General features: G+C 44.4%; 1 pseudogene; it reads right to left on the reverse strand.

Moving 5' to 3' along the window:
* Positions 1 to 7,575: 7,575 nt before the first annotated feature.
* Positions 7,576 to 8,464, reverse strand: LOC110742205 (annotated as a pseudogene).
* Between the last annotated feature and the right edge of the window lie 16,914 nt (positions 8,465 to 25,378).

Below are 25,378 nucleotides of genomic sequence, written 5' to 3' on the forward strand. Positions count from 1 at the left end.
CAGGCACCCGCCACCACACCCAGCTAATTTTTGTATTTTTTGTAGAGATAGGATTTCACCACGTTGGGCAGGCTGGTCTCAAACTCCTGGCCTCAAGTGATCCACCCATCTCGGCCTCCCAAAGTGCTGGAATTTCAGGCGTGAGCCACCTTGCCCAGCCCTTTTGTGGTATTTTCAGTGTAAAAATGCACACATTGATAATCTGTCCGAGAGCTTGTTTTAGGACACTAAACTCTCACAAGTGCCAATCACCAGCCACTACAGAAAGATTTTTGAGATTTCATATCCTGAAACAACTGAGTGTTGAGGTTCAGTTTATTCATTTCTGCCCCAAGTTTTTTTGCATATATTTCCTTTGAAAAGCATGAGGTATTTCAGTGTATAAATGAATAAATTAACTGTAAAACAAAATGTTTTATTTTCTGTCAGTGAACAGTCCTTGGAAGTCATGTTTCCTCATTTGAATTTTATTTTACAGTATAGTTGTGCACTTAATATAATGGCATTTTATTTATTTATTTTGAGATAGGGTCTCACTCCATCACCCGGACTGGAGTGCAATGGCGTGATCTCAGCTCACTGCAGCCTCTGCCTCCCAAGTTCAAGGGATTCTCCTGCCTCAGCCTCCCGAGTAGCTGGGACTACAAGCATGTGCCACCACGCCTGGTTAATTTTTGTATTTTTAGTAGAGACGGGGTTTTATCATGTCAACCATGCTGGTCTTGAACTCCCGACCTCAAGTGATCCGGCAGCCTCGACCTTCCAAAGTGCTGGGGTTACAGATGTGAGCCACTGCACCCGGCCAGTTATTTTCTTTATAATTGGACTTAGGTTTAGAGACCAGATGGAACACTACCCAAAAGTTTCTGACAAATTTAAAAGGATATATAAACCAAAAATTAAGATGGTAATGAGGAAGTTTACCTTGCTATATACAGGGGATCTTGAGATGAAAGTGTAGGAAGGAACATGGGAGGTTTTTTTAATTTTGAATATTGGAAGGGCTGACATATGGAAGAGAGCATATCTGTTCACTCTGGAGGGCAGAGCTCAACCTACAGGTAGATGTGACGGTGATGCCAACTTGAATTCTGTAATAAGAAGAAAACTCCTTGCAATCTCAGCTACTTAGGAGGCTAAGGCAAGATCACTAGAGCTCAGGAGACTGAAGCTGCAGTGAGCCATGATCACATCACTACACTCCAGCCTGGGCAACAGAGCAAGACACTGTTGCTAAAATAAGTTTTAAAAAATAAAATAAGGCTGGGCACAGTGGTTCACGCCTATAATACCAGCACTTTGGGAGGCTGGGGCAGGTGGATTGCTTGAACTCACGAGTTTGAAACTAGTCTGGGCAACATGGTGAAATAGCATCTCTACAAAAAAATACAAAAATTTGGCCAGGCACGGTGACTCACGCCTGTGATCCCAGCTACTTGGGAGGCTGAGGCAGGAGGATCACTTGAGCCCAGAGGGCATACATTGCAGTGAGCCGAGGTTATACCACTGCACTCCAGCCAAGGCAACCGAGGGAGACCTCGTCTCATAAAAATAAGTAAATAAAAACAAAAATACAAAAATTAGCTGGGTGTGGTGGCACATGCCTGTAGTCCCAGCTAATCAGGAAGCTGAAGTGGGAAGACTGCTTGAGCCTGGGAGGCAGAGGTGGTAGTGAGCTGAGATCACGTCACTGCACTCGAGCCTGGGTGACAGAACCAGACCTTGTCTAAAAAACAATAATAAGTAAATAGGCCCGGCGCAGTGACTCACACCTGTAATCCCAGCACTTTGGGAGGCCAAGGCAGGTGGATAACTTGAGGTCAGGTGTTTGAGATCAGCCAGGTCAACATGGTGAAACCCCGTATCTACTAAAAAGAGAAAAGTTAGCTGGCGTGGTGGCAGGTGCCTGTAATCCCAGCTACTCAAGAGGCTGAGGCAGGAGAATCACTTGAACCCTGGAGGCGGAGGCTACAGTGAACCGAGATTGCGCCACAGCACTCCAGCCTGAGAGAAGGAGTGAGACTCTGCACACCCCTACCCTCCAAAAATAATAAGGTAAGATAAAAAATATCCTAATGCCTGAGATCCTGCACAAGATAGTTGGAATTTCAAAGATATTGAGAAAAGAAACATGCTAATACCTATGTTCAATCATTACTCATTACTTTTTCTTTACAATCTCTTAAAAGTGGTCAGTGGGGCTGCCTGTAAACATTTTTTAACTAGAAATGGATGAGACATAGAAGGCAGGGGGCAAGGTTATTGCAACTTCCCCAAGATGCCTCCATAAAATTGAGCTAATACCAACTTCCAAGGTTGTATTTTCATAGGAAAGAGACCAGTTCCAAATGTTGTCTCGATTCTCCAGTCCATTTATGGGGCCTCCCATTTCAAAATCTTGCGTCCTTCAAGCAGCGTTAAAACGGGCCTTATTATGACCCCTTTAAAAACATCCTCTTCAACTGCACTCTCCTTGACCCTCCAAAACTGAAGTCCAGCTGTGTGAAAAACCCACCAAGTCTTTATGCTCAAGTGTTTTTGCTTAAAATGTATCTAATTTAGTGCTGTTGACATCAAAGATAAAGGAATATGCTAACAAATGATGGTCAATCTGACCCTGTCAAGAATGCAATGCTTGTTTTTATTATATGACTGCAAAAATAGTGTTACAAATATCTATGACTATTAGATACATCAAAGTTATTAAAATGCATTCTCTTACTAAAGCAGTGCACAAAATATGTAAACGAGTAAAGCTAAAAGCAAGCATATTTCATTTGCTTAAATAACACTAAGGAAGCTACCGAAGCAAAGCTGGGCTGGCAGGCAGCAGGGAGATAATTTCAGTGATGATACGACATGATAAATTGCCTCTGCTGTACACAATTTTCACTCCAGAAAAAAAAATAATCTCCTACTCCCGTCACATTGTTCTTTCCCACTGATGCATTTGTCAGTTCTGTTATCTCTGAAGTCTGAGTAGGACCAAGTTCGTCCTTTGTGGCTGTACCTCCAAAGATGCACAGCCACTACAGCAAAATAAACCTCCAAAGCCTTGCCTGCCCTTGGATAGCTCCTAAAATGGAAATCTCATTATTTGGGTCCCACGTACGTGTTTGCATTAAGAGTCTGGAGACACCCATAGAGTAATCATCTTTTGGCCAGGCCCAGTGGCTCACACCTGTAATCCCAGCACTTTGGGAGGCCAAGACAGGCAGATCACCTGAAGTCAGGAGTTCGAGACCAGCAGCCTGGCCAACACAGTGAAACCCCATCTCTACTAAAAATACCAAAAAAAAAAAAAAAAAGCGTGGCATGGTGGTGCATGCCTATAATCCCAGCTACTCAGGAGACTGAGGCAGGAGGATCTCTTGAACCAGGGAGGCGGAGGTTGCAGTGAGGCGAGATCGTGCCATGGCACTCCAGCCTGGGCGACAAAAGTGAAACTCCGTTTCAAAAAAAGAATAATCATCTTTTGGGGCAAGGCACTTTGAGAGGAGGCAAGAATAGCTGTGACCCTGTAGAAGCTGGATTTGGCGTTCTGGCACTTACCAGAGGTGTGTGTGTATCTAGGAAATTCACTCAACTCTTCAGTTTCCTCATCTGTAAAATACGGACAATAGTCCACCTTCCTGGGGTTGTTATGAAAATGAAGTGATATCATGAATGTGAATTGTCTAACTACACAGTTTGTGTCTGTTACTTGGTTACTGGTGTTGTTATTCAGTCATTTAACTAATATTTATTGGGCACCTTTTTGTGAAACACTGTTCTAGGTGCTGGGAATATAGCAGAGAAGAAAGTCACCAAAATCATTTAACAGGAGACCTTAAATCTACTGCGGGGTTGGCTTGGCACTTTGGGAGGCTGAGGTGGGAGGATCAGTTGAGCCCAGGAGTTCAAGACCAGCCTAGGCAACCTAGCGAGACCCTCATCTCTATTTTTGCATAATTCTTTAAAAAAAATGTTTTTAAATCTACTGAGGGAAAACAATCAACAAAAATGTCAAATGCATAGTTTGTCAGAAGATAATAATTGCTATAGAGAATAATGTAGCGGGGCAGGAGAATAAGGAATGCTGGGATTAGGGGTGGGAGGCAGTTTTGGATGGGTTGGTCACCTAAGATGGTGACAAGGGAGCTAAGACCTAATAGATATGAATAAGTGAGCCAGGAGCCATGATGATACCTGGGGGAAGTGTGTTTCAGGCAGAGACAATAGCAACTCAAGAGCCCTGAAATAGAAGCATGCTGAGGAGGTGGTTCAGAACAGCAGGGAGGCCAGTATAGAGTGGTATGAATGAATTAATGAATGAGTGAATGACAAGGAGAGTAGCAGGGTCAGATCATGTAAGGCCTTGTAGGGCTTGGCATGTAGCAGGTGGAATAGGTATTATTATAACATGATCATCATCACCTAACTCATATTTAAAGAATCACCCTTTGCTGGGTTGAAAATAAACTGTAGAAGGGACAAGTGTGATAGAAGGGAGATCACTGAAATAACTAGATGAGAAGTGATGGTGGTTTGGATAAGAGTAATAGCAGTGGAGGCTGTAAGACATAGTCAGATTCTGGCTGTATTTTGAAGTTAGAGCCAACAGGCTTTCCTGATTTAGTAGATGTGGGGTGTGAATGAGAGAGGACAGAGTCCAAGATGATTCTAAGGTTTTGGTGCCTGAGCAACTGGAGGGATAAGATTGTCATAATCTGTGATGAAGGCTATACAGGCGGAGCAGGTTCTAGGAGATCAGCAGCTAGTTTTGAAACATGTTAAGTTTGGGGTGTCTATTAGATATCCATGGGGACAGATTTAGATAGGCAGTTGGGTATCCCAATCTAGAGTTTAAGGGGAGAAGTCATGCTGGCGTTATCACTGTGTGGATTGTATGTAAATCCATAGAGCTGAATGAGATCACCAAGGACTAAGGATAGATAAAAAGGAAAAGGGATTGAGCTCTGGAGCATTCCAATGTTAAGAAGTGAAGGAGAAGAATAGGCAAATCCATACAGATGCAAAGTAGATTCATAATTGTCAGGGGCCCAGCAGTAGGGATGAAGAGTGATTGCTAATGCATAAAGGGTTACTTTTTGGCGTGATGACAATGTTTTAGAATTAGTGGTGATGATTGCACAACTCTGTGAGCATACAAAAAAAAACCACTTAATTGTACACTATGAAAGGTTACATTTTATGGTATGTGATTTATATCTCATTTAGAAAAAATAAGTCAGGCAGAAGAGCAGAAATCAACAAAGGAGATAGACAAGGAGATGGGAAGAAAACCAGTTCTAGATTATCCTAGAAAGAAAGTGAAAAAACAAATGTTGCAAAAGGAGTGTGTCAAATGCTGTTGACACTTCACCTAAGTTGAGGATGAAGGGCTATATCATTGGATTGAACATCATGAGGATCATCGATGACCTTGACAAGAGCCATTTAGGTGGAATGGTGAAGGGTGAAAGCCTGCCTGTAGTGAGATGGGAAAAAAATCTCACTATTGGAGGGTGCTAAGGAACAAGCATTATTATTATTATTATTATTATTATTATTATTATTATTATTGAGACAGGATCACACTCTGTCACCTTGGCTGCAGTGCAGTGGTATAATCTCGACTCACTGCAACTTCCCCCTCTCTGGGGCTCAAGTGAACCTCCTGCCTCAGCCTCCCAAGTAGCTGGGACTACAGGTGTGTACCACCATGCCCAGCTGATTTTTGTATTTTTAGTAGAGATGGGGTTTCATCATGTTGGCCAGGCTGGTCTCAAACTCCTAACCTCAAGAGATCTTCCTGCCTCCGCCTCCCAAAGTGCTGGGATTACAGGCATGAGCCACTGCGCCCAGCCCCAGCTCATTATTTTTAAAAACTGGTAAGTAAAGGGAAGAAATCAAGCATCTTTCCTGCCTTTTTATAGAAACATACAGTAGGTGAGGGGACATTTCTTTTTATAGAAGTATTCCAGCTAATAAATGAAGGTGAGATGACAGAATTCTAGTATCACCACTTTGCAACCCCCAGTGGAGCACCAACAGCTGCTAACATCACACAGAGACATTATGACAACTCTGCACCTCCTAATGGAAGGACACACCACCACCAATGAAGTGATCATGCCAAAAAAATAAACCCAAATCTGGTTAAGCTTCTAGATCCAACCAGCAACATACAGGAAATTCAAACAATGGAAGAGCATGTTAAATGACACCACAGGGATGCAGTAGTAAACTCCAGACTGTGGAACCTTCTATAGGATAAACAGCCAGTTTTTTCAACAAATACATTTTAAGGGGAAAAAAAGAGGCCAGGCACAGTGGCTCACGCCTGTAATCCCAACACTTGGGGAGGCCAAGGTGGGTGGATCACCTGAGGTCAGGAGTTCGAGACCAGCCTGACCAACACAGTGAAATCCTGTCTCTACTAAAAATACAAGAATTAGCTGGGCATGGTGGTAGGCACCTGTAATCCCAGCTACTCTGGAGGCTGAGACAGGAGAATCACTTGAACCTGGGAGGCAGAGGTTGCAGGGAGTCGAGATCGTGCCACTGCACTCCAGCCTGGGGGACAGAGTGAGACTCTGTCTCAAAAAAAAAAAAAAAAAAAAAAAAAGAGGGATGGCGGGAGAACTTACAGATTAAGAGACACATATCAAGTAATTGCAATGTGTGGACCTTATTTGGAACCAAATTTAAACAAACTTAAAAAAATTGTGATATCATGAGGCTATTATAAATGTGAAGAGGATGTCAAAGATATATTTTACAGATGTATACTGATTACATTGTAGTTAAGATTATATAATATATGGGACTTCCTTCAAAACAATTTATGAGGGAAATGGGTAAGGGAACAGATGAAAAAATGTTCACCATGGCAGGATCATTTTTGAAGTTGACTGATGGGTACCTGGAGATTGATCATACTATTCCTTCTACTCTCTTCTCCACTTTTATGTATGTTTGAAATTCTCCACAATAAAAATTTTAAATATGTGAAGTTAATATGCCAGAATATTCACAGTCATTAGTCCTGGATAATGGGAACATAAGTATGATGTAACTTTCTGTAGTTTTCTGTATTTTTACAATTTTTCACAAAACTCCAACAACTATACATTTTCAAATGCAATAGAAAAATCTTAATGTATGGCCTTATACTTTTCTGTACCTATGGTGTCCAGACATTTTTGCTGGTACAACTGGAATTCTCATTGTAGAACTTAAGAAGTCTTGTAAATCTCATGGAGTTACATTTCTTAAGAATTCTTGAGATCAGATTTTTCAGAGGTGCTGAGTACAGGGGACTTTATTGATTGTACATGACAAGGTGAGGATCTCTAGGCCCCTCCCATTCTTCAGGGGGTCTGGCATGAAAATCGTGTTAAGGAGGGGAGATCCCAGTTTGGTGGGGGACTGAGTGCGGCAGGAACTCCCCAACAGCTGAGAGTCCAGCCTGTCTCTTCCTGTCATGCTCTTGCTGGGGCTGGCAGTCTGGGGGTTCTTACACCTTGGAGGCTATGTGGACCATGAGGTCCACCACCCTGTTGCTGCAGCCAAATTCATTGTCATAGCAGGAAATGAGTTTGACAAAGTGGTCATTCAAGGTGACGCCAGCCCCAGCATCAAAAGTAGAATATTGAGTGTTGCTGTTGAAGTCAAAGGATACAACCTAGTGCTCAGTGTAGCCCAGGATGACCTTGAGGGGGCCCTCCTGAAGGCAGGTGAAGATGCCTGCCTCACCACTTTCTTGATGTCAACATATTTGCCAGGTCTTCCCAGAAGGCAGCTCAGGTGATGATCTTGACCAGGGGGCTAAGCATCTTGTGGTGCAGGAGGCATTGCTGATGATCTTGAGGCTGTTTGGGTACTTCTCATGGTTTATGCCCATCACAAACTTGGGACCATCAGCAAAGGGGGCAGAGATGATGACCCTTTTGGCTCCCCCCGCCCCCACAAATGAGTCCTAGCCTTCCCCATGGGAGTGAAGACAACAATGGACTCCACAGCATAATCAATGCCGGAATCACCCCATTTGATTTTGGTAGGATCTCGCTCCTGAAAGATGGCGATGGGATTTCCATTGATAACAAACTTCCCATTCTCAGCCTTGAGTGTGCCATGGAACTTGCCATAGGTGGAATCAGAAGGGAACATGTAGACCATGTAGTTGAGGTCAATGACAGGGTCATCGATGATGACAACATACACTTGGCCAGAGTTAAAAGCAGCCCTGGTGACCAGGAACCCAATACAGCCAACTCGTTTACTCTGACCTTCATTTTCAGTGGCAGCAGCAGATGTAGTTGTTATGGTTGTCATTGTGAGGAAGGAAACAAATAGAACTCTATTAAGAATGCAAATGTCAGACAGGCATGGTGGCTCACACCTGTAGTCCCAGCACTTTGGGAGGCTGAGGAGAGGGAACACGAGGTCAGGAGTTCAAGACCAGCCTGGCCAATATAGTGAAACCCCATCTCTACTAAAAATACAAAAGTTAGCCGGGCATGGTGGTGGGTGCCTGTAATTCCAGGTACTTGGGAGGCTGAGGCAGGAGAATTGCTTGAACCCAGGAGGCAGAGGTTGTAGTGAGCAGAGATCATGGCATTGCACTCCAGCCTGGGCAACAAGAGCAAAACTCCATCTCAGGAAAAAAAAAAAGAAAAAGAAAAGAAAAGAAAAGAAAAAGAAAAAGAAAAAAGAATGCAAATGTCTTCCCTACAGAGAGGTCTTCTCTGCCATCCTGGTTAAAGGAGCCTTCTCACACTCTGTTTCTCCCCTGCCCTATCACTACTCATCCTATTACCCTGCTTTATTTTCTTGAATGCATTCATTGCTGTCAGGAAAATGGCATGTTTATTTATTGTTTTCCTTATCTGTCTCTTCCACTAGATTGTAAACTCCAGGAATTTGCCTTTTTCAATGCTTCATTCTCAGGGCCCATATGGTGCACTTAACAGTAGCCAGTTGAAAACGATGAAAAAAAGAATGATGGAGTTTTATCATGCGTGTGCTGGATTCCTAGCGCACAGGAGGACTCCTTATGGGAACTTTGGAAAGTTGAGGGAATGGAACGCATTTAGGAAAGAGTGTACCTGTGTCAAGTAGGAGCGTGTTAGGTGTTACATGTTGATTGAATATAAAATTATCTGGAGTGACTTCTCCTGCTCAGCCCATTGAGGATCTAATCTTAGTTTCCAGGCAAAGAACCTGTTAGCAGGCCTTTCTGTGTGATACAGTGCATGCTACCCTTATCCTCTCCGTACTTCTTTTTAGATTTTGTTTCTTAGCGATTCATCTTAGATTAATAGCCACAAGAAGCTGTCACTCATTTATGTATCAATTTCTGGGCTGGGCGTGGTGGCTCACACCTGTAATTCTAGCACTTTGGGAGGCCGAGGCAGGTGGATCACTTGAGGTCAGGAGTTCAAAACCAACCTGGCCAATGTGGTGAAACCCCGTCTCTACTAAAAATACAAAAAATTAGCCTGGCGTGGTGGCAGGAGCCTGTAATCCCAGCTCCTCGCGAGGTTGAGGCAGGAGAATCACTTGAACCCGAGAGGTAGAGGCTGCAGTGAGCCAAGATCCTGCCACTGCACTCCAGCCTAGGCAGCAAGGTGAGACTCTGTCTAAAATAAAATAAAATAATTTCTGAACAGAAGGACTCCTAATTAAGAGGAAGAGCAAGTAGTTGATCTGAAGAAGAGTGCTGTGGTGGGAGTTGTATAGAGTCACATGAGGCCACTAAGGGACCTGGGAACACAGGATGTATCAATCTGTTTTCATGCTGCTAGAAACTCCTCTTTTTAAAACCGTCGGATCTCATGAGACTTACTTGCTATCATGAGAACAGCACGGGAAAGACCTGCCAGCATGATTCAATTACCTCCCACCAGGTCCCTCCCACAACATGTGGGAATTCAAGATGAGATTTGGGTGGGGACACAGCCAAACCATATCACAGGGTATTGGGAGAGCTGGGAAAGGAGGATAGGGATGAGATGTAAGAGCACGCCAAAGACAAAATTATTTTGTTGTCAAATTTAGCCCAAATAAAGAAGAGGGATTCCATCCCTTCTTCCCCCAGTCTTGCCCTGTCTCCTTTATTCAGCTATACTGCTGGATGCCTGTCTGGTTCCCAAACTTTAAGGTTTTTAGTCTCTAAATTCAGTAGTGTTGGACAAGTGCTCTGATATCTGCAGAGGCAGGACAAAGGTTGAAGGAGTCGTCTGCTAGGAGGTGGAAAGGACAATCAAAGTTTAGTAGTCTGAGCTGGCCCTGGAAGAGCAAGTAGGAGCTCTTCAGCCAGACTAAGTTAGAGAAGGGCGGCATTCTGGGCAAAAGGAATATTGTATATAAAGAATTAGAGTCAGGAAACAGTAGGGGTCTTTGAAGAACTACAGATTGTGTTGTAAGTGAATGACACGTAAGGTTTGTAATGGGTGAATGATAATCATTGATGAATGGCAGATGGCATTGACAACTAGGCAGGGCCAGGGTCTGTAGGATCTTACATGTCTTGCAATTAGTTTTAACTTCGTCCTTGGAACCCGGTTGGGGCTCCCCCCCACCCCAATTCCTCGTGACAGGAAAATATGTAGTATTGTGCATTGTAAGATTGCACAACCTTGCTAGTGAGAGGCCTGCTAAACGTTGTTTAATCCAGTTCAATTTATGTAGGGGATGTTTTTGAAATTTTTTGTTTAATTTTGAAGGTACTCTTTTACCAGTTTGAGAAATGCTACTGCAGACAATAGGAAGCTACTGAACTTTTAGGAACAGAGAGAAATGATCATGTCTGGTTGCACATAGACTTGAATGAGCGAGACTAGGACTCAGGACGTGAATCAAGGAAAAGCCAGTGGAAATACGGCATGGTGAGGTGGATTTGAGAAGGGTAGTAATGATAAGCTTTAGTGGCCAGTTGGATATAGAAGGTGTGAAATAGGATGAGGTCTAGGGTGACTTCTAAATTCCTGGCATGGCCTTTTAGGCAAATCATACTCATTAAAGGAGTAGAGGGAATTGGTGGAATTCCCCAATTCCAGAGGGAATTGCCCCAACATGTAGGCTAGTGTAATGTGTGTGAACTGCAGCTCAGCAGAATTGTGGGAGGTAAAATGGGCATTTGTGGGCCATCTTAAGAACCTAGACACTATTTTCCTGATGAAAAAGAAGTGTATTTCAATTGCTTTTGGAGCAATAACTGGTTTTTATTTTATTTTATTTACTGGGATGTTGATAAGAATTATGTTAAATCTGTAGATCATTTGGGGGATAATTGACATCTTTACTATGCTGAGTCTTCCTATCCAAGATTCTTGTGTCTCTCCAGTCTTTTAAGTCATCTTTGATTTTTTTGTTTTGTTTTGTTTCTTTGTTTTTTTGAGACGGAGTTTCGCTCTTATTGCCCAGGATGGAGTGCAGTGGCGCAATCTTGGCTCACTACAACCTCCACCTCCTGGGTTCAAGCAATTCTCCTGTCTCAGCCTCCCTAGTAGCTAGGATTACAGTTGCTCTCCACCACGCCCGGCTAACAATTTTTGTATTTTTAGTAGAAACAGGGGTTCACCATATTGGTTAGGCTGGTCTCGAACTTCTGACCTCAGGTGATCCACCTGCCTTGGCAAAGTGCTGGGATTACAGACGTGAGCCACCGACTCCAGCCAAGAACTGTTTTTTAAATGAAGTTTTGGAAAATAACCCCTTGAAAGACTGTGCTGCCTACCTGTCATTCCTTAATTTGTTGGTAAGGCTTTTCAATGTCAAGTCACTCCCGTGCTGGACTTTCTGGGGAAAATGAAAAATACTAATCTTGGTTAAGTGAAGATTATCTTTCCATGTTTTTGAAAGGCAGTACTGGTTGAAAACTGGTAAGTAAAAGCTGGTAAGCAGAGTAGATAACCTGTAAAAGTGTTTTGTAACCTAAATATTCCTTTACAGAGATCAGTTACTATTGTGGTTGTTATAGTACCTAAATACATTGATTAAAGTATATATATATATATAAAATATATATATACACACACACATACATATATAGGACCTGCAGCAGGGCAGGAGGATGGCAACCATAGGCTGCACCCCAACCTGCAAATGTTGCTGCTCCACTTTTTCACATCCCATGCCCTTCTCCACTTGTTTATATCAGGCTTCCTTGCCCCCTCACCTCCTCTGAAATAGATCTTGTCAAGGACACTAATGGCTTCCCTGTAGCCAATGCAACAGTCATTCTACTGTCTTCATCTGAAGACTCAGCAGTAGCATTAGACGCATGAACAGCTTCTTCCTCCTTGAAACAGTCTTTCCTCTCATCTGCTTCAAATAAACAACTTCTGGGTTTTCCTCCATCTCACTGGCTACTCTTCCTTCTCCACTTGACCTCGAAATGCGGTGACCCCTAAATGTGCCTGTTTCTCTTAGCATTCCTCTCCATTCCCATGGCCTTGACTGTCACAGCTCTCATCTCTGGACTAACAGTTCTTCCTATGTCAGAACACTCCCCTGTATTTCCATCTGCCTGCTGGACATCTCCTCAAACTCAAAATGTCCCGAGCACAGCTCTCATCTTGTCTCCATCTCCTCACCATATATCATACTCTGTCTCTGCCATCTCTTTATTATTGTTGCTGTTGTTGTTGTTGTTGTTGCTGTTGTCATTGTTGAGATGGAGTCTTGCTCTGTCACCCAGGCTGGAGTGCAGTAGCACCATTATAGCTCACTGCAGCCTCAAACTCCTGGGCTTAGGCGATCCTTCTGCCTCAGCCTCCACAGTAGCTGGGACCACAGGAATGCACCACAGTGCTCACCTTCTGCCATCTCTTTAAATAGCACCAGCCGATATCTACTTGCTCCAGCCAAAAGCCTCAGGGGCATCACTGACTCCTCTTTCACTTTCACTCACCTCCATATACAACTCCCTCATCAAGCCCTGTCAGTCTTACCTTCTACATGTCTCATGAATCTGTCCACTTATCTTCATCTCCATCCACCACCCTGGCCAAACCAACATCCTCTCTTACCTGAGTGCCTGAACTTGTCTCCTAACTGATCTTCTTGCCTCTAGTCTTCCTCCCCTATAGTCCACTCTCCCCTTAGCAATCAGAGCCATGGTCTTTTCTTTTTCTATCTTTCTCTCTCTCTCTGTGTGTGTGTGTGTGTGTGTGTGTGTGTGTGTGTGTGTGTGTGTGATGGAGTCTCGCTGTCTCACCCAGGCTGGAGTGCAGTGGCACAATCTCGGCTCACTGCAACCTCTGCCTCCCAGGTTCAAGTGATTCTCCTGCCTCAGTCTCCTGAGTACCTGGGACTACAGGCACGTGCCACTGTGCCTGGCTAATTTTTGTATTTTATTTTTAGTAGAGACAGGGTTTCGCCATTTTGGCCAAGCTGGTCTCAAACTCCTGACCTCAGGTGATCCACCTGCCTTCGCCTCCCAAAGTGCTGGGATTACTGGCGTGAGCCACCGCGCCCGGTCGAGCCATGGTCTTTTCAAAACATAATTTGGATCATGCCTCTCTCCAACTTAACACTGTTTAATGGTTTCTCCATTATTGTCAGAACCAGAATCCCAAACCCATAACGTGCCAGTGTCTGCTCTCCAGTCTCATATCCCATAACCCCTCCCCTTTCCTGAGCTTCTGTGAGCATTTCTTGGTTCCTCAGATATGTGCTGCACTGTGAGTAGTGGCCCTTCACACTTGTGGTCCCTTCTGCTTAGACAGGGGAGCACTTTTCCCTCCACACATCCTCTCCCAGTTGACCTGGCTAACTTCTACTCAGTTTAAATGTCTCTTCCTCCAAGAAGCCTTCTCTGATCCTTATGCTCAGCCTTCAGAACCTTTACTCTATGTTTCCAGAGCTTTCTGTCTGTTTTTCCTGTCATAGCATTGATCTAACTGCATTGTAACTGCCTATCTATCTGTCTGTCTTCCCAACTAAATTATTAGCTCTGGGGGGAAGGGACGTCTTCTCTCTTTTTGTAAAAATTTAATTTTATTATTATTAGTTTTAGAAAGGTGGTCTCACTCCATTGCCCAGGCTGGAGTGCAGTAGGGTGATTATAGCTCACTGCAGCCTCCAATTACTGGGCTCAAGTGATCCTCCCACCTCAGCCTCCTTAGTAGCTGGGGCTACAGCCGTGAGCCATCATACCAAGCTAATTTTTAAATTTTTTTTTGGAGATTGGGTCTCTCTATGTTGCCCAGGCTGGTCTCAAACTCTTGGCCTCATGCAATCCTCCCACCTTACTCTCCCCCGTAGCTGGAATTACTTCTTCTTTTTTGTTCCCCTCTACATGTCAGGTCTAGCTCATAGCAGGCTCTTTCCATCAGCTCATCCTTATACCTGGAATAGTCCTCACCCTCACCTTTGAAAGTCTGGCTACTTATCCTTCAGATTGCTGTTTGAGGTCCTCTGCTCATGGATGTTGTCCTGACCATGCTATCTGAGCTAACCACCCAGTCACTCTATCACATCACCCTACTTTCATTCTCTGTGTTGCATTTGCCACTCTTGGGTCTTTTCCATGTTTGTGTGTTTCCTTTTTGTTTGTTTGTTGGCTGTTTTCCCCAATAGGAATATACACACCATAGGAACAGGGCCTTTGTCTGATTTTGCCCCACGTTGTCACACAGCATGTAGGCAAATGCTTGGAATGTGATAGGATGAGTGTTGGATGAATACATGTTGGATAAGTTGAATGAATGAGCTAATAGTGAATGATCTGTCAATCAAACAACCAAAGGTAACCCTCAGAGGAGAGCAGCAATCCTCAAGTGGAAATGGTAAACCAAGTGAGGAGCCTGTACTGCCCCAGCTGGGATCTAAGATAAGTCATCAGATGTTCCCTAGGGGTGGTCTACACTCTCCCAGCATGCATCGCCTCTGGCACTCATTAAAGGAGGACGCTAGGGAAGGTTCTTTTTCTACGTTTCCAAATGGGGCAGACTCTTGATATAGGAAGAAAAAACAAATTGCCCCCCTATGGCAGGCTGAAGGGAGAGGCTGGCAGACCGCAGCTTTTTAGAACTTTGGGTGGGTGCTGGAGACTGCTTAATCGGTGACAGGTAAGACCTGGGACACAGATATCACATGGACACACGGACACTCATGAAGAACAGTAGACCATTGGCTAATAATAGAACCCAGGGCAAAGCTGAGCTATCTGGAGGTCTAATGGTCCTTTTGAACAATCTCGGCTTTTCTGGAAGGCAGTGAGGAGGAATGTGGGCTAAGAGTCCCTGCATTCCATCTCTGCCCGGCCTTGAGCTGTCTTCAAACAACTCCCCAACCTCCCCAAGAGAGAACAAAGAGCCATCATTCCACCTCCAGAAGCTTTCCCCACCGGAACGTGTCCAACCTACTAAACAGGGCTCCTTACCCCTGTGAATACTAAGAAGTAAACCGAAACAGAGCCCTTGCCAAGATAACTTCTCCCTCTCTCAGCATCAAAACTGAGGTCCTGTGCTTCCAGTAAACAGTTCTGAAATTACCTGCTTTCCTTTTTTAAAATTGTAAGCCAAAAAGCTCTCTAGCAAAGAGTCCCTCCCCCATCCCTCTTTTTGGTGGCAAGCCATGCCAGTTTGGCCATCTCCCAAGGACCAGTGATGCCAGGCATTTTATGAACAAAGCACAAGTTCCTTCAGATGCTGGCTGATTGATGGAAGTCCTGTGGGGTTCGACCCTTGGAGGATTCACAGACAAATTACTTGATTATTAAGTACTACCAGAACAGATATTAAGCTCAAAAAAAAAAAAAAAAAAAAAAAACACTTCGAAGTCCCACTTGCTTACTATTTACATCTGAGCAAGTCTCCCCAGAGTCCTGCATCTCATTCTCTGGCAGCACAGAAATCAGTGAAGCAACTGTGAGCTCATAAAACTTAAGACGTTTCGTGTGGGAGACAGTGGCTCTGGATGCAAAGGAGGGGAGGAAAAGAAGTAAGAAATGACCAAAAAAAACCTAAAAAGCAACTTGTTATCTTTTTACTTCAGGAGTGACCACACCAATACCCCCACTGCAGAATGGGCTTAAGGAAAATGAGAAAGCAAAAATGTGGAGCAATAAGTAGACATTTCATGGTTTTCTAAACCCACCAAACTCCACACTGCCTCCACCCCAGAAGTCCAGAGCACACTGTGGTCCATGATATGAGCAGAACCAGTGAATGCTGACATGCCCATCCACAGCATACCACATTCCAGCTCCCAGGGTACTCTTTCCCATCCAAACTTGACTATGATAAATGGAACTGAGCAGAGGGCTTCCTCAACCCTCAGCTCATGCCATTATTAGCCAAATGGGTACAATTTACCATGCCATAGCAAAATCCACTGACAGCAGCTGGGAAGAGATGGGAAAAGACAAGACAGATGGTAAAGTCGTTTGAAGTATGGATATAGTCCCTAAATAGAGAGGAGAGCCACACGCTGAGCATTTCATTCTGTAAGACATAAAATGGCCCAAAGGCTGAAAACATGCACTACAATTCCAAAAGGTGTTTCCAAAGTCTAACTTTGACTCTGAAGTCCTTGGGTGAGGCTACCTTGCCTCTGAAGACATCGTATGTTGAGCGCTTTTAAAGGAACTAACCTCAGAACATGCAACCAATTCCTTGGAATGTCCTTAGTGCTGAATTTGTTATTGTTTGAAAAAATAAGCCAACATTGATCCATGGCAACTAGGCAGATGTTCCAATAAGGCTGCACTGCTTTGGGTCCAAAAAGAAGGTGAAGTGGATTTTCTCAGGTGTCACATCACTTGGCTCTGAAGAGTACCCCCTGCAATGTCTAGCACACTGGCAGCCACATTGGAATAAGTGTGCAATTTCGTTTTTCTTATTTTTTTTCTTTTTTCTTTTTTTTTTTAGACAGGAGTATTGCTCTATCACCCAGGCTGGAGTGCAGTGGCGTGATCTCAGCTCACTGCAACCTCCGCCTCCCGGATTCAAGTGATTCTCTTGCCTCAGCCTCCCAAGAAGCTGGGATTGCAGGTGCATGCCACTACGACCAGCTAATTTTTGTATTTTTAGTACAGATGGGGTTTCACCATGTTGGCCAGGATGGTCTCGAACTCCTGATCTCAGGTGATCCACCTGTCTCAGCCTCCAAAAGTGCTGAGATTATAGGCATGAGCCACCATGCCCAGCCTAAGTGCGCAATTTCTTTAGGGAACTTCTTGGAAAGGCAACACATTTAATAAATGTGCAAGTTCTGATGACATTTAATAAACACAAAAGCCCCAATATGCTTGTTAAAAATCAACCTTTACCTTTTTTGTTGTATCAGGTGTTTGAGGAGGAGGGGAAAGGAATGGGCAGTGGTACTCAAGTCATAGAATGAGAGCACGCTAAATCTACATGCCCTTTTCCTAGGGTGTAGGAGGAGAGAACTTCAGCACAGGATTCAGCAAACTTTTTCTGTAAGGGCCAGATAGTAAAAATTTTCAGCTTTGCCGCCATATGGGGTCTGTTACATAACTTGACTCTAGTATTGTGGTGCAAAAGCAGTCTTAGACAATACTCAAACAAATGAGCATGGCTGAATGCCAATAAAACTTTATTTGCAAAATCAGTCGGGAATGGATTTGCTCTGTGGGCCAGATTTGGTCTGCAGTTCCTAGTCTGCCAACCCCTGCTCTTGTGCAAAGCAGACACTCATTTGCAGACTTCTTGTTTGACATCTCCAAACAACTTGCTGAAAGGTAAAGGGGCAAGCAGAGGTCCCTGGGCTCCCATAATCACTTCTCTTCAACCATTCTCGGTTGAATCCCATGATGTCATTCTGAAATGCAGTGGGTCATTGACAGGGTCACATTACTCAGAGAAAAACAGGATGTTTGACACCTAAAATATTCAGAACAAGCCCAGAGTTCATCTCTGCAAAAATGCTCTTATATAACGGGAAACAAGAAGAAAGGGAAAGCGGCAACAGGCGGCTGGGAGGGGAAACCGCTCATGGAGAAGACGCACTGGGCTGGGCTCTGACGGCAGGCCTGCTGCCTGGAGAGTACATCTCTGCTTGCAGCTGTCACTTCAGCGGACAGATGACTTCATTTCAGCTCCCCCTCAATAAAGGGGCAATAATCTCTCACTTGGGAGAAATACCATATGGCAGATGCTTTGGAAAGTTGTAAGAAAACAGTATGAAGTACTTAGGGGGGAAAAGCCACTTCCAAAAGCATAAAATTTGTCTAGAAAGGGATCAGGCAGTGTCTTTGAAATACCATAGCTTCCTAGAAGATGAAGTCGAAACCTATGGGATTAGGTAACAAGAGAGGCATTATCCAGGCAAGTTAACAGAGAGATCTCCTTTCTTGTATTTACATACCTTTGGTGTGGCTCAAATCCTAAACACTTATTCCCAAAACTTGCCCTGAACTGCCCTTGCTGAAATCTCAATGTCCACCACTCTCCACCTTGTACTTCAGGCTCAAAAGTAACAGAAGTCCTCTCATTCCCCAAAGGCCCAGCGGCATGAAGCCTCTGGCATGTGGCTTTGTGTCTCTGCGCCTTTGGTCATGCAGGCTTCTTGTTCTGGAAGGGCCCTTCTGGTTCTTCAAAATTCAGCCTCCCTTGGCTGTTTCCTGGGCCTCCCAAGTGTGTTCAGCACCCCCTCTTCTGTGCTACCTTGCGATCTTGTACATATTTATTTCGTTGTACTTAGTACATCGTCGAGTCATTTATTTGATTATATGACTTATTTCCTCCACTAGACCCTGAGCTCCTTGCTATCTGATTTGTCTCTGGATTCCCAAAACCTAGGTAGTGCTGGGCTTATGAGAAGAGCTCCATAAACATTTGCAGAATTTGGTGTCCAATAGTGGGGGGAGCCTCACTTGCTCAGCTGATCTCCTTTGGACCAGAGCTATATTTTCCAGGGCAAGCCTAGGTTAGGGTTCCATTCTGAGGTCTCTAGAACAAAATCCCCAATAACCTTGGGTTCCTCAGTGTGGGGCTCTGGTCAACTGAGTTGCTGGCGCAGTTCTTTCATTAACTCTCTTAACTCAAATGTCTGCACCAAGATTTCCAATCCAATTACCAAGAGTCTCCCAGCCAGCACCTTCTTATCCTTCAGGCCTCATCTTAAATGTCTTCTGAGAGACTGTTCCTGATTTCCCAGTCTCGAGTAGCTCTCCCCATTACTGTCTTGGCTTATCACACAACTTGGCATTTAGTAAGCATCAATAAATACCTGTTGAAAGAGTGAGTGAAGGCATTTTGCGAGGTTTGAGTAAGCTAACGCCCATGGAATGTCTCAGACACATTCATTGCCTATAGACACACAGTAAATGTTTCCTTTATCAACATCTCTTCAGACACACTAATCCCAGGAAGCAACTAGGATAATGAAGCGACATCTCCCCCATTCCAGCGCTTACAAAAATGCTTCCTTCCACCTACAGACAAATATAAAGGGAGAAGAATTCCAAAAGGAAGGCAGTTGTCATCTTTGACATACAAATAAAACATGTTCAGAGTGGACAGCATTTATGTTCCCTTAAAGTGTGGCAAAAGCCAAGTTCCCCACAGCTTGAGCAAACAGGAAGACAAGAAATGTTCACACATAACCTTAAAAGTGGATCCAACCATGCTGCAGAGTGAGGCAAGCCTGGCTTAGGAGATTATGCCCATATAAGGCCCCACAAGCAGCTCCCAGTGGAGCCTGAGATAATTTGGCACCTCTCAGCAAAGACCAACAAGATTTGCCTTCAGGGCTTTGCTCACAAATAACCCCAAGTCTGCTGTCTACATTCTCATCTAAACATTTGATGAAAAACCTAATACCACCCTAAACATTTCAGCCTCAAAGACTCTGAAGGAAGTGCTGGAAATAACTCAAAGGCAGCCATCATCTGAAATGCTCACTCAAGGCTCCCCGGTGGTCTTTCTGAGTTGCTGAGGAAGAGCTGGGATAGGGAGGCAGGGCTCTGGGGACCACCTAAGCTCAGAGATGGGCTGAGATGTGTTTCCTTTTCTGTCAGTGACCTACTAAGCCAGGGATTGGCAAGCTCCCCCTGTAAAGGGCTAGATAGTAAGCATTTTTCACTTTGCGGGCCATAGGTCCATCACCACTGCCCTACTCTACCACTGTAGTGAAAAAGCCTTAGGCAAGACATGAATGAATGGGCATGGCTGTGTTCCAATAAAATTTTATTGATGGTCACTGAAATGTGAATTTCATATAATTTTCACGTGTCACAAAATACACTTTTGATTTTTTACAACCACTTAAAAATACAAAAACCAGTCTTAGCTCTCAGGCAGTACAAAAACGGCCAGTGGGCTTGACTTGACCTGTGGGCTGCAGCTAGCTAATCCCTGCAGCGGGCAGTAATGTACAGTAATGTGTAGTAACCAGCAGAGAACACAGCCTCAGGCCCTTGGGCTCACTTGGATTTTGCAAGTTTACTTCTGCTACTTTCTGGCTATGTGACTTTCAGCAAGTCAGTAAAATCTCTGAGCCTCAGCTTCCCCATCTGTCTGGACCTCCCTGCCACTGCTGGAATGAGCATTCAAAGAGAGAAGCTATCAAAAGCACTCATGATGGTGCTTGGCACACATAAATACTCTGTAGATGTTAGCTACTGTTATCTGAAGTTCCCTTTGATTAGAGCTGGCATTCTCCCTTCTGATATCCCTAGTGCCTAGCACACTATGCGGCACACAGTAGACACTCATGAATCTTGGCTGAATAAATGAATGAATGAATAGATGCGTGAATAAAATCCCATTGAAATGCAGCAACTGACACTTTCACTCTCTAGCTGCCCAGGTTGTCGACTTGTAGCCTCCATCACTTCCAGTTTTAGTTTTGGCCCAGTGTTGTTGGGTCAGCACTGGGGACAAGTGGTTGGGGTTGCACTTGGTACAATTTCAGATGTGCACATACTAGGTGCTCAATAATTGCTTGATGAATGAATTAATAGACATCTATTGCCCAAGTGAAGCAATAACTTCAAGTATTTTAAGTTCAAAAAGAGAGATCCCCCTCCTTTGCACCCAGTCCTAGGGCTCATGATGTTGGGGAAGTGGTGATTAGGATGAGGGGGCCTCCCTGAAAGTCTGCCCCAGGGAGGCAGAAGGTAATTGTCCAGCACTGCATGTTGGTCTTCTCCTGCTTTCTTCAGCTAGTCCCACAGAGGGACACTGGCCTGCCCACCACCTGCCTCTCTAGGAGACCAAGCTCTTGTACAAACAAACTGTTCAGGGCTTTTTAGAGCCAAATTTCTATCTGCATATGCATTCTCATCCAGAGGGCCATTGCTCCAGCTGCTAAGGTAAAAGGGGGGTTAGCCAGTGATTTGGGCCCATGTGCTTCACGGGGGGAAGCCATTTATTTTTGTGTAAACAGCATATGGTGCTCATCTACCCCTCACAAGGAGGCTGTGGGAATTCCTGGCACACGAATAATTTTAAGTTTCAAAGTTTTTCTAGGGTCCTGAAAAAAAAAAAAAAAAAAAAAGCTGCAGAAAACATGGAAAGGGAAATCATCTTGAGTTGGACACAGCAGCCCCTGAACCATGAAGAGCATCACTTGCAGATCAGAGGCTCCAGCGAACCTCTCCCTGGAGAAAAGGCCCTGCAAGCCCAAGCCAGGCCAATGGGGGTTGATTTCCCACTCCCAGAAACAGCGCAGGAATCAATGAGTGTGCTGTGATCCGGAGCTGACTGCCGGGAAGCCTTGGCCTTGGGCGATGCTAGGCAGGAGGCCGTGGGCTACATGAGCACTGACAAGACCCTTAAGGCTTCCAACTTTCCTCTGGAGGAAGGCTTAACTTGGCTCCCACTACAAGTTCTGTCAACCACATCAGAGCAGTTTCACAAAAGCCACTCAGAAAATGGAAAATGTTAAAGACATTTGTGGGAACCAAGAAGGAGCCAGACACAAGTATGGCATCATTTTCCCCACCACCCAAGGAGCCACCATCCCAAGTCTTGAAGAAGCACAAAGGGAAGTTGAGGTCCTCATGCCTGCTGAGCAGGCCCCCGGGAGTCTACACCTCGGAGCCTGCTTTGGGCCTTGAGACTTCAGTCTGCTTTGAGCCAACTGTGGCACCAGCCATTTCTTATGATTCATCATAGTAATAATCTCCATGGCAGCTACCATTGACAGGGTTTTCACTGTAGGCCAGGCACTGTGCTAAGTAGCTGTGTGATCTTGGGCCTTCGCTGAACCTCTCTGAGCCCCAGTTCCTTCCTTATCGGTAAGAAAGGGGATAGCAATGGCACTCAGCTCAGAGAGTTGTTTTGTGGATTCAACGAGGCAATGCTTATAAAGGGCTTAACCCTGTGCCTGGTCCAGATTAGGTGCTTCAACAAGAGACAACTGCTATTATTATTACATGCGGGAAATAGCCGATGATTCAGATCAAAGGGGAAAATGACAACGACCTTAATTCTGTTGTTGTAATTCTCCCTCTCCTCACCTTCTTCTTTCTCAACTTACCCCATTTTTTGTTGTTGTTGTTGTTTGTTTGTTTGTTTGTTTTGAGACTGAGTTTCACTCTTGTTGTCCAGGCTGGAGTGAAATGGCAGGATCTCGGCTCACTGCAACCTCCTCCTCCCAGGTTCAAGCCATTCTCCTGCCTCAGCCTCCTGAGTAGCTAGGATTACAAGCACCTGCCACTATACCTGGCTAATTATTTTTTGTATTTTTAGTAGAGAGGAGGTTTCACCTTGTTGGCCAGGCTGGTCTCGAACTCTGGACCTCAGGTGGGACACCCACCTCGGCCTCCCAAAGTGCTAGGATTACAGGTGTGAGCTTACCCTGGTCTTAAACACAGACTTTCTATTCTCTCTCAGCCCTGTGAAGTGCAGGGAGGGCAAGAGCTTGCACGGCCATGGAGAAGCACACATGAGCCACTCACAGGTTTGTGTGCCTACCAAAGGCAACTCCAAGCAGATCACCTCTTCTTTCTCCTTGCCAGGTCCGTTTTTGGCACTTTACATCTCCCAGCCAATACAGGTTTGGTCGGCTCCACAGAGCAGCGCATGAGGCATGCCACAGCAACATGAGAAGTAGCTAGTTGGCTATTTTACCAGGTTGTGTAGCTGTGAGTCAAAAAAAATGCCAAAACATTTGAAAGCAGAATTCACCCCTTCTGTGACAGCCACCAGAGTAATGCTTAAAAAGGTATTTTTTCCTCTTCTGTGGGTAAAGCAGAAGAGAAAAAAATGAGTGGCAGTCACCAGTCCAGTAAAGGTAATGTTTGATCTTGGTTTGTTCATTCATTCGCTCCTTTGTTCATCCCTCACATTCTTGGTAGGTTCCTGTATCTATCTACTCTTTGCTCAGTAGTATGCCTAACACTGGGGGAAATCAGACGATTGAGACAAGGGTGTCTGAGCCTACGGCTTACTGTCTAGTGGGGGAGATGGATAAAATAAATGAACAATTCTAATGTAGTAAGAGGATTTCTCTGCAGCTGAGGAGCACAGGGCACTGTCAGTCCCCAGAGGAACCAGCATCAAACTCAACCTGGGAATGTGTTCGTTTCAGTTCGCGAAAAAGCCAGCATCCAAATTGAAAAGATGGCCAGGAGCGGTGGCTGGCGCCTGTAATCCCTGCAGTTTGGGAGACCAAGGCAGGAGGATTACTTGAGTCCAAAAGTTTGAAACCAGCCTAAGCAATGTAGCAAGACCCCTTGCCTACAAAACAATTTTAAAAAATAAAAGATGGTCTTTGCTTAAAACAAGTGAACGCAAGCAGCCTGGGAAACCAAATGCAGAGGCCAGTGAGCCTCCAAAGGCAGCCTGGAAAGTTACTCCTTTGCATCTTGTTCTGTGCCTGTTTCTTTTCTATCCCTCAGCCCCTTGATTAGGCTCTTGCCTTTCACCCTCAAGAAAGAGTTAATCCTATATACAGTAAGAATTTCAATTTTCCAAAGTTTCTGAATGTGTGAGTGCCTATGCATATAGATTAAAAAGACTAGAAGAAACCTCACTAAAATGTTAACAATGGTTATCTTTGGGCAACATTTTCGTGTCTCATTTCCTAAATATTTTAATTTTTTCCACAATGAACATGTATTATTTTTATAATCTGAAAACAATGTTATTAATTTCAAAAGTGAGGGTCTACAAAAAGCTATGTGCTGTATGCTTCTGTTTATATGACATTCTGGAAAAAGCAAAACTACAAGGACAGGAAATATGTCAGTGGTTGTCAGAAGCCCAGGGTGGGGGAAGGGGTTAACTACGAATGGGCACAGGGGAAGTTTTTGAAGAGATGAACCCGATCCGACTCAATTGTGGTGACAGTTACATGTCTGTGTTTTTCTTTATTCTTTTTTTTTTTTTTTTTTTTGAGATGGAGTTTCACTCTTGTTGCCCAGGCTGGAGTGCAATGTTGTGATCTCAGTTCACTTCAACTCACTCCAGCCTCCGCCTCCTGGGTTCAAGCCATTCTCCTGCCTCAGCCTCCTGAATTGCTGGGATTACAGGCTCCTACCACCACGCCTGGCTAATTTTTTGTATTTTCAGTAAAGACGGGATTTCACCATTTTGGCCAGGCTGGTCTCGAACTCCTGGCCTCAGGGGATCCACCCGCCTCGGCCTTCCAAAGTGCTGGGATTACAGGCGTGAGCCACCACACTGGGCCGTCTGTGTTTTTCAAAGCTCGCAGAGCTATATGCTAAAGGATAAATTTTATGGCATATAAATCATACTTCAATAAGCCAGAGGTTTTGCTTGCTTGTTTGTTTGTCTGTCTGTCTGTTTTGAGACAGAATCTCACTCTGTCACCCAGGCTGGAGTGCGGTGGTGTGATGTCAGCTCACTGCAACCTCCACCTGCCGGATTCAAGCGATTCTCCTACCTCAGTCTCCCGAGTAGCTGGGATTACAGGCATGTGCCACCAGGCCTGACTAATTTTTATATTTTTAGTAGAGACGGGGTTTCTTCATGTTGGCCAGGCTGGTCTCAAACTCCTGACCTCAGGTGACCTGCCCGCCTTTGTCTCCCAAAGTGCTGGGATTACAGGTGTGAGCCACCGCGCTTTGCCGATGAGCCAGAGTTTTTCGAAAAAGTGAGTTTAGATTATTTTTCCACTTCTGCCATTTCTGGAGAATCTGATGGACCCAGGAAGATAATGAAATGTTTGAAGTGTATGATCTTAGGAAGATTACAAAAACAGACAAGGGAAATTTTCTTATTCCTGTCAGTTCTCTTAAAGTTTAGCCTTAGATGGCTGGGACTTGAGTTTTGTTTTTCTGTTCTTTGCTCCTTTTTTTTAAAGTCACTTGAGACCAGAATTTATGTGAAAAATATAGTTTTTTTTTTGGTATCTAATGAGGTGACTTTAGAATGATTTCAAGTATATTATTTACAACTGGAGTGCTATCTTTATGAAACATTTATATCTGTGACAACACCTAATAAAA

The sequence above is a fragment of the Papio anubis genome, chromosome X (genome assembly GCF_008728515.1).
Source record: "Papio anubis isolate 15944 chromosome X, Panubis1.0, whole genome shotgun sequence".
NCBI classification, from domain to species: Eukaryota; Metazoa; Chordata; class Mammalia; order Primates; family Cercopithecidae; genus Papio; species Papio anubis.